The sequence below is a fragment of the Hippocampus comes genome, unplaced genomic scaffold (assembly GCF_001891065.2).
Source record: "Hippocampus comes isolate QL1 unplaced genomic scaffold, H_comes_QL1_v1.1 scaffold248, whole genome shotgun sequence".
Classification (NCBI taxonomy): domain Eukaryota; kingdom Metazoa; phylum Chordata; class Actinopteri; order Syngnathiformes; family Syngnathidae; genus Hippocampus; species Hippocampus comes.
In genome coordinates this window covers 102,564-115,375 of record NW_017806277.1, presented here as the reverse complement: position 1 = coordinate 115,375, position 12,812 = coordinate 102,564, and the positions used below count along the sequence as shown (strand labels likewise).

Genomic DNA, 12,812 nt, shown 5'->3' with positions numbered 1-12,812 from the left:
TGGGTACTGTAAATCAATTCGGGCACGCCTACCACGTGGCAGGTTCCAACATCGTGCGCCTCAGCCTAACACATTGGTGGTTGTCTGCGCAGTGAGCTGTGTGAAGAGCGGCTTGTTGTCTATACTACACTGAGAACGCCCAATCTTGTCTGATCTTGGAAAGCGTTATAACAGGACGGGGGCCACAAATAGGCGGCCGGATGAAGCCCTGGGGCTGCCTAATGAGTACCCTAGATAACATCAGGGGTCACAGTTTTTCCATTGCAGCGCATCGGTATGTATGTGGCAGGAAGTTGGCGACTGGACTTGGTTTGCAGTTCAGTCTCATTCGGTTGAGTCGGTGCGCAACGGGCCTTAGTGGGAGTGGGAGATTGACTTTGAAAACTGATACGACATGATTTTACTTTTACAGGTGACCTTGCATCATAATTCTGTCCTATTAAATCCTATTTTTAGGGCTGACTGTCCACAGATTTTAGCAAGTGTTCAAAAGCGTCCGTGTTCAGACTGGGTTACGTCGTTGACCCATCTGAGAGGTTGCTGTGGCAACGATGTCAGAATGGAGGCGTCCTCCAGCACGTGTAGTGTTCGACATCATATAGTTGTAACAGGCGCTATCTCCCCACCGACCGATAAGGCAATGCGTTTCCTCCTCTGTCCACGGACTATTGTTTTCAATTTCTTCAATGTGCTCTATTCTTTACCGCTGCTCACTTCGACTAGCGTGCTCTGCTCTGGCACATTGGGTCTCTCGTCGCATAGTGACGTCATGGACGGTTAAATCAGATTTCTGTGTTCGGAGCTATTAACTCATTCACTCCCAAAGACGTTTTTAAACGTCTTTTCAGACTTGGTCCAGAATTGGCTGGTACTGAATGAGTTAAGACTGTGATGCATCCAGTCTAAAATTGGATAACGAAACTACCGCTCGAATGTGCTTTCCATTCCTTGCAAAAATCGGATTTCATGTGCTTTGTTCAGACTAGAAAACGGCCATCCGGGGGGGTGGTATCGCTCAGCGGTACGGTGGTCGTCTCCCAAGCCAGAGGTTGGGGGTTCGATGACCGGCCCTTGTGACCATGTCGAACTGTCCATGAGCAAGATAGTGAACCCCAAGTTGCAGCTGATGCCGAGTCATCAGTCGGGAAATAAAGAAACAGTGAAAACAGGAAATGCTTTCAGGATCAAAGTTCGAAAAAACCATAAAAGAGACAGCCCATCCAGTTCCAATTTGGATGGACTAAACATCGGATTTTGGCTGACAGTCTGAACAAGGCCGATGAGTCTGAGCAGTAGAAAAAAATGTACTCTGCATTTAAAAAAAAAAAAAAAAAAACTTGGCTTGCAACTGCAAAAGCATTTCTGTAAATTAAATGAAAAAATGTTTTACAGGAACATAGGCACCGGCACACAAACACGCACACGCACGCGCGCGCACGCACGCACGCGCGCGCACGCACGCACACACACACACACACACACACACACACACACACACACACACACACACACAGTGTGTGCCTTTTGAAGTGCTTCTCAACAATATTCAACTATGTCTTTTGTGGAACAAAAAATATATATATATATACACAAGTACTCAACTTTTATATTTCCAAATTAAATTAACTTGCTGCTGTGATTGTTCTGTATGAGGAACAAATGCATGTAACAGAAAACAATTTAAAATATCAGATGATGTACAGAGTCTGGCAGCAAGACACTTCACAGAGTGTTCTCAATGGACCTCATTTACTCACCGTGCGCGCGCACTAATTCGTGCACAAAACGTGCATACGCAATAATAAATCATTCTTTGAACACAGGCACATTTATGATTGAGCTTTTGAGTAGATAAGGCAGGAAACACCTTTTTGGTCTGTCCCACTACCTTGCATCGAAGCCGGCACTGTTGATTCATTCCATTTTGTTGCCGTTTGGGATGCCGGTTGAGATGCGTCAAGAAATTGTCATCTTCCCTTTACATTTCACTCAGGACTTGCAAAGGCGATCCATGGCAACAGTTTTGTCACCACGATCTCCTTTCTTGCGAAATTTATTTCCGATTTGCTTTACTGTTTGTTGTATATGTTGAATTGTTCCATGTACAGCACTTTGTATGCAGCGATGGCTGTTTGAAAGTGCTCTATAAATACAGTTGAGTTGAGTTGAGAAATCAAAAGTGTGTTCACACAAGTGGACGCATTGTGCCGTCTTGAATAGCTATTCTTCCTCGCCACCATGATCCATGTTGCGTGTTTGATATCGATCCCCAGTGCCGATCAGGGATGACGTACATGAGCGAAAAATGAATAGTAAAAAATAACATGAAAATACCAATATTGCTGGATCGCACAGCAGACACATCGATTCAATCAATGTATAGTTACACACCTCCTGTTTCCCATATCACATTAAGGAGAACAGAAACCTAATCGGAGCAATGCTTATTTACATATTGAATATTTTTCATATTAACGGGAAATCAAACCGCTCAAAATCTGTTATTCCTGACCAACAAAAATAGCTTGGAAAAGGGTATCCTGGTCATTTTCAACCCTAATCATTTTGCAAACCGTATAAAAGGAAAATAAAAGATTACTAAAAAAAAAAAAAAAAAAAAAACTTCAAATATTAAAAAGGGAGCTTTATCTTCTTTCAGGGAACTTTGATGAATAAGGTTTTTTTTTTTTTAGCAAGCCTTTTGACAACACCACATGCTCCAAATTCGCCGAAGTAGAAAGCTGATGGTGTGGACCTACAAAGTTGTTCTTGTATATTTGAGTCCAACTTTTTGCTCTCATATGACAAAAGGGTCATGAAGGCAGCTCTCGAACGGACAGCGTAAGCTGAAACCTCATTGATCAATGGACACATGAAAACTGTAAACAAGACTTACCACCATCCACCAAACTATCTAGTTGCAGCTCTCATCAATATTTGCATTGACTTGCAGCTTTTATCAATATTTGCATCGACTGACAATATATTCATGTAATTACCTTTATGGTTGTAGTTTCTGACAAAACAAAGCTTTGAGATGCATATTAAAAGGTGGCAAAATTTCTTAACACCGATTAGGTAATAAAGGTAGTAGACCGTATACTTAAGACGTAACTGTGAATGATGTACCGTAAGTAGGGCTGAACTTCTTTTCGGCAGCAATCACAGTGACCTTGACCTTTGACCACTAAAATAAAATCCGGTCAACATTCAGTCAAACGATGACCTGATTATCTAGTGCCAAATAGAAGAATCCCGTCAAGGCATTCCTGAGATATCAAGCTGCAGCTGACATGGCGATCATCACAGTGGAATGTCAATGTCACAAGACACAATAAATTAGCATTTCGGCAGTGACTATGTGTGTATTCACATAAAACTACTAGGATAAAAATATTGCAGATTATTCTCAGCTAAAATACGGATATTTGATATTTAAGATGAAGGCTTGCTTTCTGTTTTTAATTGTTACAAAGAAAAAAAAGTGTAATAGGGCAACCAGACCACTTAAGTGGTTCGGGCTGAATTCATATGAATTATCTCACTGGAAAGTAAAATGTAGGTCTCAATATAAGGGTTAAAAGTGAAACATGTCAGAATATTCTAAGGATAATTTCAGTTATTTTTTCACATTTTGTCTAGAGCAATAAATACAATATTTTTTCTCCCCTTAGCGGCTTCCATAAACCTGCTTACATGCAACCGTTTACACTGACAACATGGCGGCAAACACAGATGAGCTAGTTTACTAAAGAGCCACAGTTTCGTCAGTCATTTGGAATTGGTCCACTGCAAAATATGGTTAAAAAAAATGCTGAACCCAAAGTGAGTAACAGCAGAATCGAATTAATTAATCATTTGCAACTGAGACACGCAGCAGCACATGTTACTTTGTCTGCAACACGGAAGGGAAAGCTTCCATTTAAGAAATAAAACATGAGCAGAATTATTCTCACATTTTTTTCAGGAGTGACAAGAAGGCTTCAGTGAAAGGCAATCACTGAGTGGATAGTGCTGAAGACTGTAAAAGTTGCTTGTTTGTATGTCGCAAAAGCATTTACCCACATACTGGTACAAATCCACTTAAAGTGTGGAAATCCACTTAAAGTATGATTGCAGCCGTAATAATCTATATACAATCTGCTCCCACTATTGTTGCTTCTATTCATTCTATGTGCTTTATAATGCGGTGCGCCGTACATAGGAAAAATGTTTTTTTTTAAAAAAGGCCCTTCATTGAAGGTGCACCTTGTACTCCAAAGTGCCTTATAGTGTGGAAAATATGGTATATTAAAATTGTTTAGTCTAGTCTAGCAAGCTACTTTATTATACCATAAGGATTTACTACAGCACTAAAATGCGCAATAACCGACTATGATTCTACATTTGGTCACAATGCAACGGGGGATTCTAGTTAAGGTTTAAACCAGTTGGAAAAATAAAATAAAATAAACATTTCGCCGTGAGAAGTGGAAGTTTCATCCAATGGGAACTCGTTCGCTGCCATCAACATGTCATACATTCGGACATACTCTGATCCATTAATACCACTTGTTTTTGTCTGTGTGTGTTTAGAGAGACAAAGCGCATGATGCCCTCCCATTAATTTGCGAACATAGCCTGTTATAAAGTAAGCAGCAGCTCATGCTTGAACTGTTATTGGCTGCACTCCGGCACTCGTTTTTTTAGGGCACTCTGAATAACCAAACAGCAGATCTGAACAACCCTCTGAGGCTGTGTTCACACTGCAGGGCAATTCAGATTTTACCGTGGAATGTGAAGGGTACAATTCCGAATTTTTCAAATCCCACCCGGGCCTCTTTCGTTATGTGGATATAAATCGGATATGTTTTTGATGAATCCGCAGTACGAGCGTTCATCCATGATCACATGTGACCTACAGGTCTATGTAATCAAAAGCTAAACATGCTTTCTGCACGGGCATGGAAGATTGCCTGGGAAATTTCTGATCATCATCTGTGAATCTGCAAAATATTTTACTTTAATTTCACCTGAAATATGAAGCATAAAGTGGACGTTTGTGGCGATGGCAGTAATTCATCCACGCAGACGGTTCATTTGTTATGTGCTTTAATCGACGTCTCCATGAAATGATCTTGAAAAAAAATCATCTCATATCCCCAAAATATTTCTACATCCTCGCGCCTTGCTCCTTTGTCATTCTGAAATGAGCCACTACACGCAGTTTGTTCATGTCACTCGACGTGCAGATGCATTTTACAGCATGAACGTGTACCTTTCGCATTAGCGGTCACATTTGTTTTTGTAATGTAAATATGTACATAAAAGGATCAGATTGAACAAAAATTCTGAATTGGGCATTTTGCCCTTCAGTGTAAACATAAAGTTTCCGAGTGATTGGAGCAAAGCAGTGCACACTCTGAACAAAGGCAGAGCTCTACTGTTCTTAGCTGTAAAATAAATTTCCCCAAAAATATTCCATTTGCACTTGAGAGCAACTTGTATGCACTATTTTTTCTTATACACTGCAGCATGTTTTCTTTGGCTGATAAGACTAACGAGCCCATCTCAAGTCATCATTATTGGAGGGCGCATGTACTCACGCGGTATTTCTAAAAATAAATAAATAAATAAATAAACTAAAGACATAACAGATTTGATCTATTGTGATTTACTGTTGAAAATTATAGAAAAACTGCAATTGAGCTATCTAGCTCACTATGGGTGGATACACAAACAAATATATTTGCTGGTGCTAGATATAAAACGTTGAATGATGATATGATGAGTCACATAACTACTGAACTAATACAAAATTAAAGCTGGTACCTGTGACTGCCTTTGGCTTGAGGGAAACCATCTGCTTATGCAATCAACTTGGCACTGGAGGAGTTTCAGTTTTGTTTTTTTTTACATTGGTCAAATAGCAATAAAATGTAGTGAGGTGATCCTCCATTCTGAAAAGGTGATCCAGTACCATTGCCTTCCCAGTTGCTTTAAATAACTTCATTTCACTCCCATTTGTCTTTCTATTTACTCAATATATCTAAACAGCAACTGGTTTGTATGTACATATGTCGACTCGAGCATAAGACACTGCTCTCAAATCCATAGTAGACCCTGATGCACCAAAAAAGCTCAATTCGATGTGGTGAGTATGAGTGTGTGTGCGTGCATGCCTGTGGTTGATGGTTTTACGCACCCCCTCCTCCCTGTTCCCCTTTCCTGTTCCTCTTTAATGTCACAGGGCTAGCTCATATGACCTTGAACAGCAGCATTGGCACGGAAAGAGCGAGAGCTGCCTCGCCTACAGGCGCCTTGAACTGGATCGGCAAAAAAAAAAAAAAAAAGTCTGATAGACATCTCAGTCTTCCTCTTACTCCCCCAACCTATTCTCCACAGCTTTTCGTCAATGAAAGAAAGTTCTTATTTGTTTTCCTGGGAAGGGTTTTATGAGGATGCTCCATCTTTAACCTCTCCATTGGACAGAGAGAAAATTTCAACTTTTCCGACCAGCAACAAAAATACAAATCTGCAACCCCATCCACCTTTTGACCTTTAAGCACCAAACCAACCGTGAGTCATTCAAGAAGCGAATGGCTTCATTGAATACACCTGCATGATGACTGCAGAACCATTGTTTATCTGCGAGGAAATTCAAGGCACTCTTTCCTCCCTGTTGTGTTCTGAGTCACCGGCACACAGTGACCTGTTACTTGACAACAAATATGCCAACCTCTCTTCTGGGGATAAGCGCCTTGCTTAGCAGCCAATCACAATTCTCCTGATTACGAACGAGATGGGGTGTTGAAGCACCTTAGGTCCAGTGTTTTGACAAGCTGATGGCTGACCTGCTGTGTGTGTCCCAATAAGGACCTTTGGTTTTTCCAAAGTAAACACTCAGTCCAAGGTCTGGTTCAGCTGCTCGGCTGTCATACTGGGCCTCTTAAACAACAGCTAAGTGTAGACTGTTGTAAAAACATACAGCAGGCTTGTTATCAGCATGAAAATATTGTGGCGCCCTTCCTACAACTGTAAGTCAGGCCAGCAAAGTTCAAGAGATCGTAATGATTGCCTTGTGTGGCAATAAGGGAAGGAGAGATGCATTCCTTAATATGTTCTAAAATCAATACAATCATGTATATTGGAGGGTTGGAAACTCGAAGAGACTAGCTACTGTCTCTCTCCATGCCTGACCTTTCCAAACAGTAATGTCAAACTCAGACATCCTGGAAAGCCTCTGGTAAAAGTGGCGCTGTGTCGCGATAAAAAAGAAACCACTCCACTTTTGTGAACATTTTCATAGCGGTGGTCCCAGCCAGTTTCTTGAATATTGGCTTGACACCGCACAAGTGCAGAGAAAGACCACACATATGCTGCTGAGAAGCTGTTGATGAGTGACATGAGCCATGAGCAGTCTCCTCAATTAGCTGCGTTAAGGGGCTTTCACACAGAGACATGAAGTTCTGGGGCTAAGAATAACACTGAGTGTTTGTGCTTACAGCAGTGGCACTGTGACTTTACCATGCGCGCTAGCCGGAGTCTTGCTGCTAATCCGATCCTCCAAACATGTTTAGCCCTTCCCCGGGATATTAGGTTGTTTGTGAGTATAACACCTTTGCTAATGGGTCGGCGATTATAGAGAGGAAAAACAGAACTCACGCATGAAAGAAATGCTACGATGTATAGCGAACACAAACTGTAACTGTGGTTTAATGTCGTGTGAATGGATAGGCTGAAAAGGTAGAAGTGGCCTACAATAGATCCTTCATTGTTGAAGAGACCAAAAAAAGCAGACTTGTTTGTGGAGGCACTAGTGTCCTGGGAGATTCATTACAGGCAGATTTGTTCCACATAGTGAAACACGAGTAAGCGCTACTGCCAGAAAATTGCATTGCTCCAAAGAACAAGACTCAGCTCGGGGATCTCGGTACAGCACGACGACGGCACCAACTATTGCTAGGGAGGAGATCTAACCCAGTGTTTATCTGATGCGTGCGAGTGAGGCATTTGAAGGAACCAAAAAGACACATCATGTAAGTAGGAATCGGCCAGGGCCTCCAGACAGCCCCCAAAATGGTCCATTTTGCCCCTAAAGCCCAAATTGTTTTTATCTTCCCACAACCGTGCATCCAGTACATTTGCTGATTAGAAAAATTGCTATTATTGATATTTCACTTGTTTTTTTTTGGGGGGGGGGTGTCATTGCTGACCAACTTCTGCTCAACACTTCAGCACATTTATCAGTAAACCTCAAACATGATAAAATCATTATTAAATGATATAATTCGCTCCTTTAATCACTCCAACCTTAAAATGTCAAAATCTTGTTCGAACATGACACGCTGCATGTAGTCAGCTTTATCAATAATAACGTTTGTTTTTGGAAAGAACACTTTTTCAAGGTGGGTCTCATTTGGATGGAGAAGAATCAAAGATAAAAAAGAAAAAGAAAAAAAACTCAGACGATCCACCGTAAGCAAATTATCTATTCGCATATTTGGCTTTGGCGCAGCTGATAGGCAAAGAGGTCATTGCAGACGAATACGAATCTGTAACATTCTTCTAAACCACAGTTGAACTTGGTACAGTAAATAACCTGACCTGAATAAAGTCGGGCAAATCTGGGATGAAGTAGGCTAAATTTAGCAAACAGCGAACCGTGTGTCAGAAAAATTGAAATGTGAAAAGATCCTTTACTTAAAAGCGTTTGCAGCTGGGGGCTTTGAGCTTGTCAGGTCTGACTGCAGTAATCAAACGCTATTACTGGAGACTGAGGGAGCCAGAGAGGAACTCAAAGGCAGAGCAAGTACTTCAGAGGCTCCTGCGCGGTACTGTACAGAAGCTTTATATGTGCGTGTGTTTTTCAAGTGTGAGGCTGGGAGTGCAATGAGACCTCAGTGCTCAGCTTGGGGCAGATAATCTATGGTTCATTTGCAGCTTTTCTCCCCACTATGACAAGCCATTTACAAGACGTAGCCTCTGCCACTGACCCAGTTCTGAGTGGCTGTGTCTAGCGACGAGGCCCTGCCTCCCCATCAGGCCCTGCTCCTCGTCTAACTGACGATAACACCACCACCCTCTGCCTCCGTGAACTGTGAGAGAAAAAAAAATAGGTCACCCTGACCCACTTTTTTTTTTTCCCCTCCCCTCCCGAACATCATGCTAGGAGTTCTACTGAGCATGATGGAGGGGGATAGTACAGGCGAGAGAAAGAGAAAGGAAGACAAAGAAAGAACAGGAGTTTAAAAGGCAGGCTCCAAGATTTTGGTGATGTGTCTTTGTGGCCTTTTGGAATAGCACTGACCCTTATCAGCTGGCCTGCTGCATGTTTGGAGAAATCCCTCCTACGCCTTAATACAACTGCTGCTGAGGTTAAACACCCATCGAACCGACTCCTAATTTCTTTCTACATCTAGCTCGCCTTGGCTGCTCAGAGTGGTGAAAGGGATCCTCTGCCTTATTTAACACTTTCATGCACCCTGTAACCTGATAACATGATAAACTGTCCACTGTAGTAACCACTGTCCTTAAAGGGTTAAACACATACTCTATGTACTCAATTTTTTGCAGACATCTATGTTTTCCAAGTACGACATATCATCCCAGAGGCACAAATTATGAGCGTCTTGTCTAGAAGGGATTATTATGGGACAAGTTACGCCCGGGCCTGTCCTGATGCCTGGTAGCATGACACTGGCCCCCTTTGAATGCCTCTGTGTGAGGCTTTGTCAGCTCATGGTATATCTCTGATCACGCACAGCTCTCTCATGCAAACCCCACTCATTAAATGTGCACTTGCTCATGCATTGCTTTTATAATCCCTCCATACATTAACACGGATCTCTTCCAATGGCAACTGCTTTCAAACATAAAATGGGAATATTGCAATACTATAATCTGCAAAATGTATCTTTAACTGTGCGCTTTCTCACTTCAGTACGGTGTAATTACTAATCAGCTCAAACCTTCGACTGCTTATTGAAAGTATTAATGTCCCAGACAAAAATCATCACTCAGTGGGGGCCTTAGTGTTGCCTAGAAACCCCTGTTTAGTTTTTGTTAGGGGGCTATATTTGTACAAGAGTGACATTTAATTATCCCTTATTAAATAGCCTCTGCCTTTTAAAAAGATGCAGTGATCATTGTATTGAAGGTCGGCTGTGTAAAGTATGCAACCGCGTTTGTGAAGTCAAGTCAAATATTTTCTTGACACCAATATGTTCTATGCGCCCCCATTAGTGAAACAGCATTCTAATTTTATTGTGTTTGGAGAATATGATTTAAGCAGAAAGACACCCGATTGCATCCACCTCTGGGGGTGCTATTTTGCCACTTGCTCTCGATTGAAAATGACATGACAGGACTCAGGTAAGGACCGTCATGGCTCACCTGTTTTCTGGGTTTGGTCATGTGATGTTTGCAAATTGCCTGAGCCCTTGTTCTGTATTCCAGATTGGTGCGAAATTGGATTAATCCCATTCATATTGTACCAGTTGTGAATTCCATGCAAATGTAAACACCAAAGATGGCTGATTTAGCTTAAAACAAAATAGTGTGAGCTCAATGGAGAGACAAACTGCAAATGTCAAATGATGTCAGATTGAAGGCGATACAGACACTGTGATTTTCAGTTGACAGCAAGTGGCAAAATGGCAGTGCCCTGAAATGTTCACGTTTTTCCAGATCCACAAAATTGAACATATTTTTCAGTTGTTCTTTCAATGTTTTTTCGGTGCATTTATCATTATTTATCACTTGAACATGTTCAATTCTAAATGTTGTCAAACATCACATGCCATTTCCAGACTCGCACAGGTCTTAGATAATCACGTGTGTAAAAGCCATCCTCCCTTCATCCACTAGGCGGCAGTGTTGCGGTCTCCAGTGAGCATTGTCTTGTTTTCTTTCGAAAATTGGAAATTGAAAAATCGGCAACCGGCCCTTATCTGATCTTTTATTACATGTTTAGTGACTACGATTCGGGAAAGAAAATACAACTGTAATTTTTTTTCTCTCAGGCTTGTTTTACCTTCGCATGGAAGACCTTCTTCTGCTGCTATCTCTTCTGTGTCACCGCAGCAGCGGACAAAGAGAAGAATAACGTCTTCCGTGTGAAGGGGAAAAAAAACACAAGGGAAACAAATTACGGTCGTATTTTGTGTCCCGACTTGTGTGAAATAAACATATAATAGAAGATAAGATCAAGACTCGTTTTCCTTTATTTTCCAGGACATCGTTCGTTACCGATCCGTGGAGAGACCAGAAAGAGGAGGGATGGCCTGTACGCAAATGAATGTTTTCGAACTGCCGTGTGTGTGAGTATCTTAAAAATAAATAAAGGTGTGTGCCTGCTGATCCACTAATGTACATTCAACACTTCACAAGTAGCATTGAATATTCACAAATGTTAAGTCATTACAAAGACACACACAACATTAAATAGTCGGTGAAAATTGTGCACATATCTGTGGATCTGAAAAACACGTGAAAATCACGGATATATTTTTTCTGACAAATCTCCTCCCGTATTTTCCTGCTTATTTAATATTCCACAAACAGAATATCAATCTGAATGCCATGTTTACACCACTAAGGGTGCATAGAGTTTATTATTGTAAAGAATATTTGTGCCTTGACTTCACCTTAAAATTTTATGTGACTTATGACTGTTTACATCCGCACCCAATTACTGCGGAACAGTATTTTGAATATTATTCTGCATTATATGAGCATTGTAATACCTCATAGGTTGCCTGTGTGAGCACTTTCATTGCACCAGAAGCTAGTGAGGACACACATTTCCGTATGTACAATGCATTAGCAACAGTTCGACATGCTGCTTTACAACCCAGAGGAAGGTCGACCTGCCACTAAAACCCTCACCAGCGCAGCGTTAAGCCCATGCGTGCTAATGGTGACCTGGTGCACACAGACGTGTTTGTTGCCTCTGAGACGAGTGATGGAGCCTGGTGTTCCGCTTTTCACTTGTGCCAGAGATGCTGAAAAGCTTTTCCGTGTTATACTTTGTGGAAAAAAAACCCACATACAAAATGAGCGTATTACTAAAAAATTATTAAAGGTATCTGGTCTATTTATTCACCCGAGGCTGGTTGGGGTTTCTAGTTCCAGTTAAAGGGGTAGATGTAGGTCAAGCCCCGCCTCCTCATAAGCACCAAGGTCACCGCTGAAAGGGAGAAAAGGTGGATTAGAATGAAAGAGGCCCTGAATAAACCACATTCGTCTGGCTCCTACGCCAGTCCTGGCCCCAGACGTGTAAACACTGTTATAAAAGTGTGACGTTCCTCTTTGCCTGCGCATGTGTCCACGTGTGTGCAACTCGGAGATCATGAACCCATTGAACAAGTTTTACTGTATTGTATTTCCTTTTATAAACCCAACTGGGCGGCACTTGTGTCATCTCTTCGGTCTTAGTGCAGGAGAAGAATTGGCAATTAACAAGTTCATTATGTTAATAAATACAGTTTTGAATGTTGTCTACTAGGTACTAGTAGTGGGAAAATTCACAACCTCAAGATTCAATTGGATTATGACTCAGAGGTCTTTCATTCGATTAGATGATTGCGGCATCTTTTTTTTTTGCATTTGTTAAATGAGACTATGCTTGTGGAGGCTCTCAGTCGTACAGGAAAGTTCCATCATAGAAAGGGTTCTGTCAGTCGTCATCTGTACCTGTGGGTAAAAAACAAAAAACAAAAAAGGACGTTTCGCTTCTCTCACAGAAGCTTCGTCAGCGGTAGACAACCCTGAAGTCTCCGTTAAATCTGATACCTCCTTCACGGTTCAGAGAGGGTGAAAATTTTTTAACA

At 41.5% G+C, this 12,812-nt stretch overlaps 1 protein-coding gene across 3 annotated transcripts in view; it reads right to left on the bottom strand.

Moving 5' to 3' along the window:
- nrip1b (nuclear receptor interacting protein 1b) overlaps positions 1-12,812 on the bottom strand; it is a 59,003-nt gene that overhangs the window by 25,744 nt on the left and 20,447 nt on the right. The window contains exon 2 of one of the 3 annotated variants that reach the window (XM_019857749.1): positions 12,086-12,169. The exons of 1 other annotated variant lie outside the window; for it this stretch is intronic. The gene's annotated coding sequence lies outside the window, so the exon portion shown is untranslated. Of the gene's footprint in view, positions 1-11,868; positions 12,008-12,085; positions 12,170-12,812 lie in introns of those variants that run through there. One more of the 3 variants, XM_019857750.1, reaches the window with a different exon arrangement.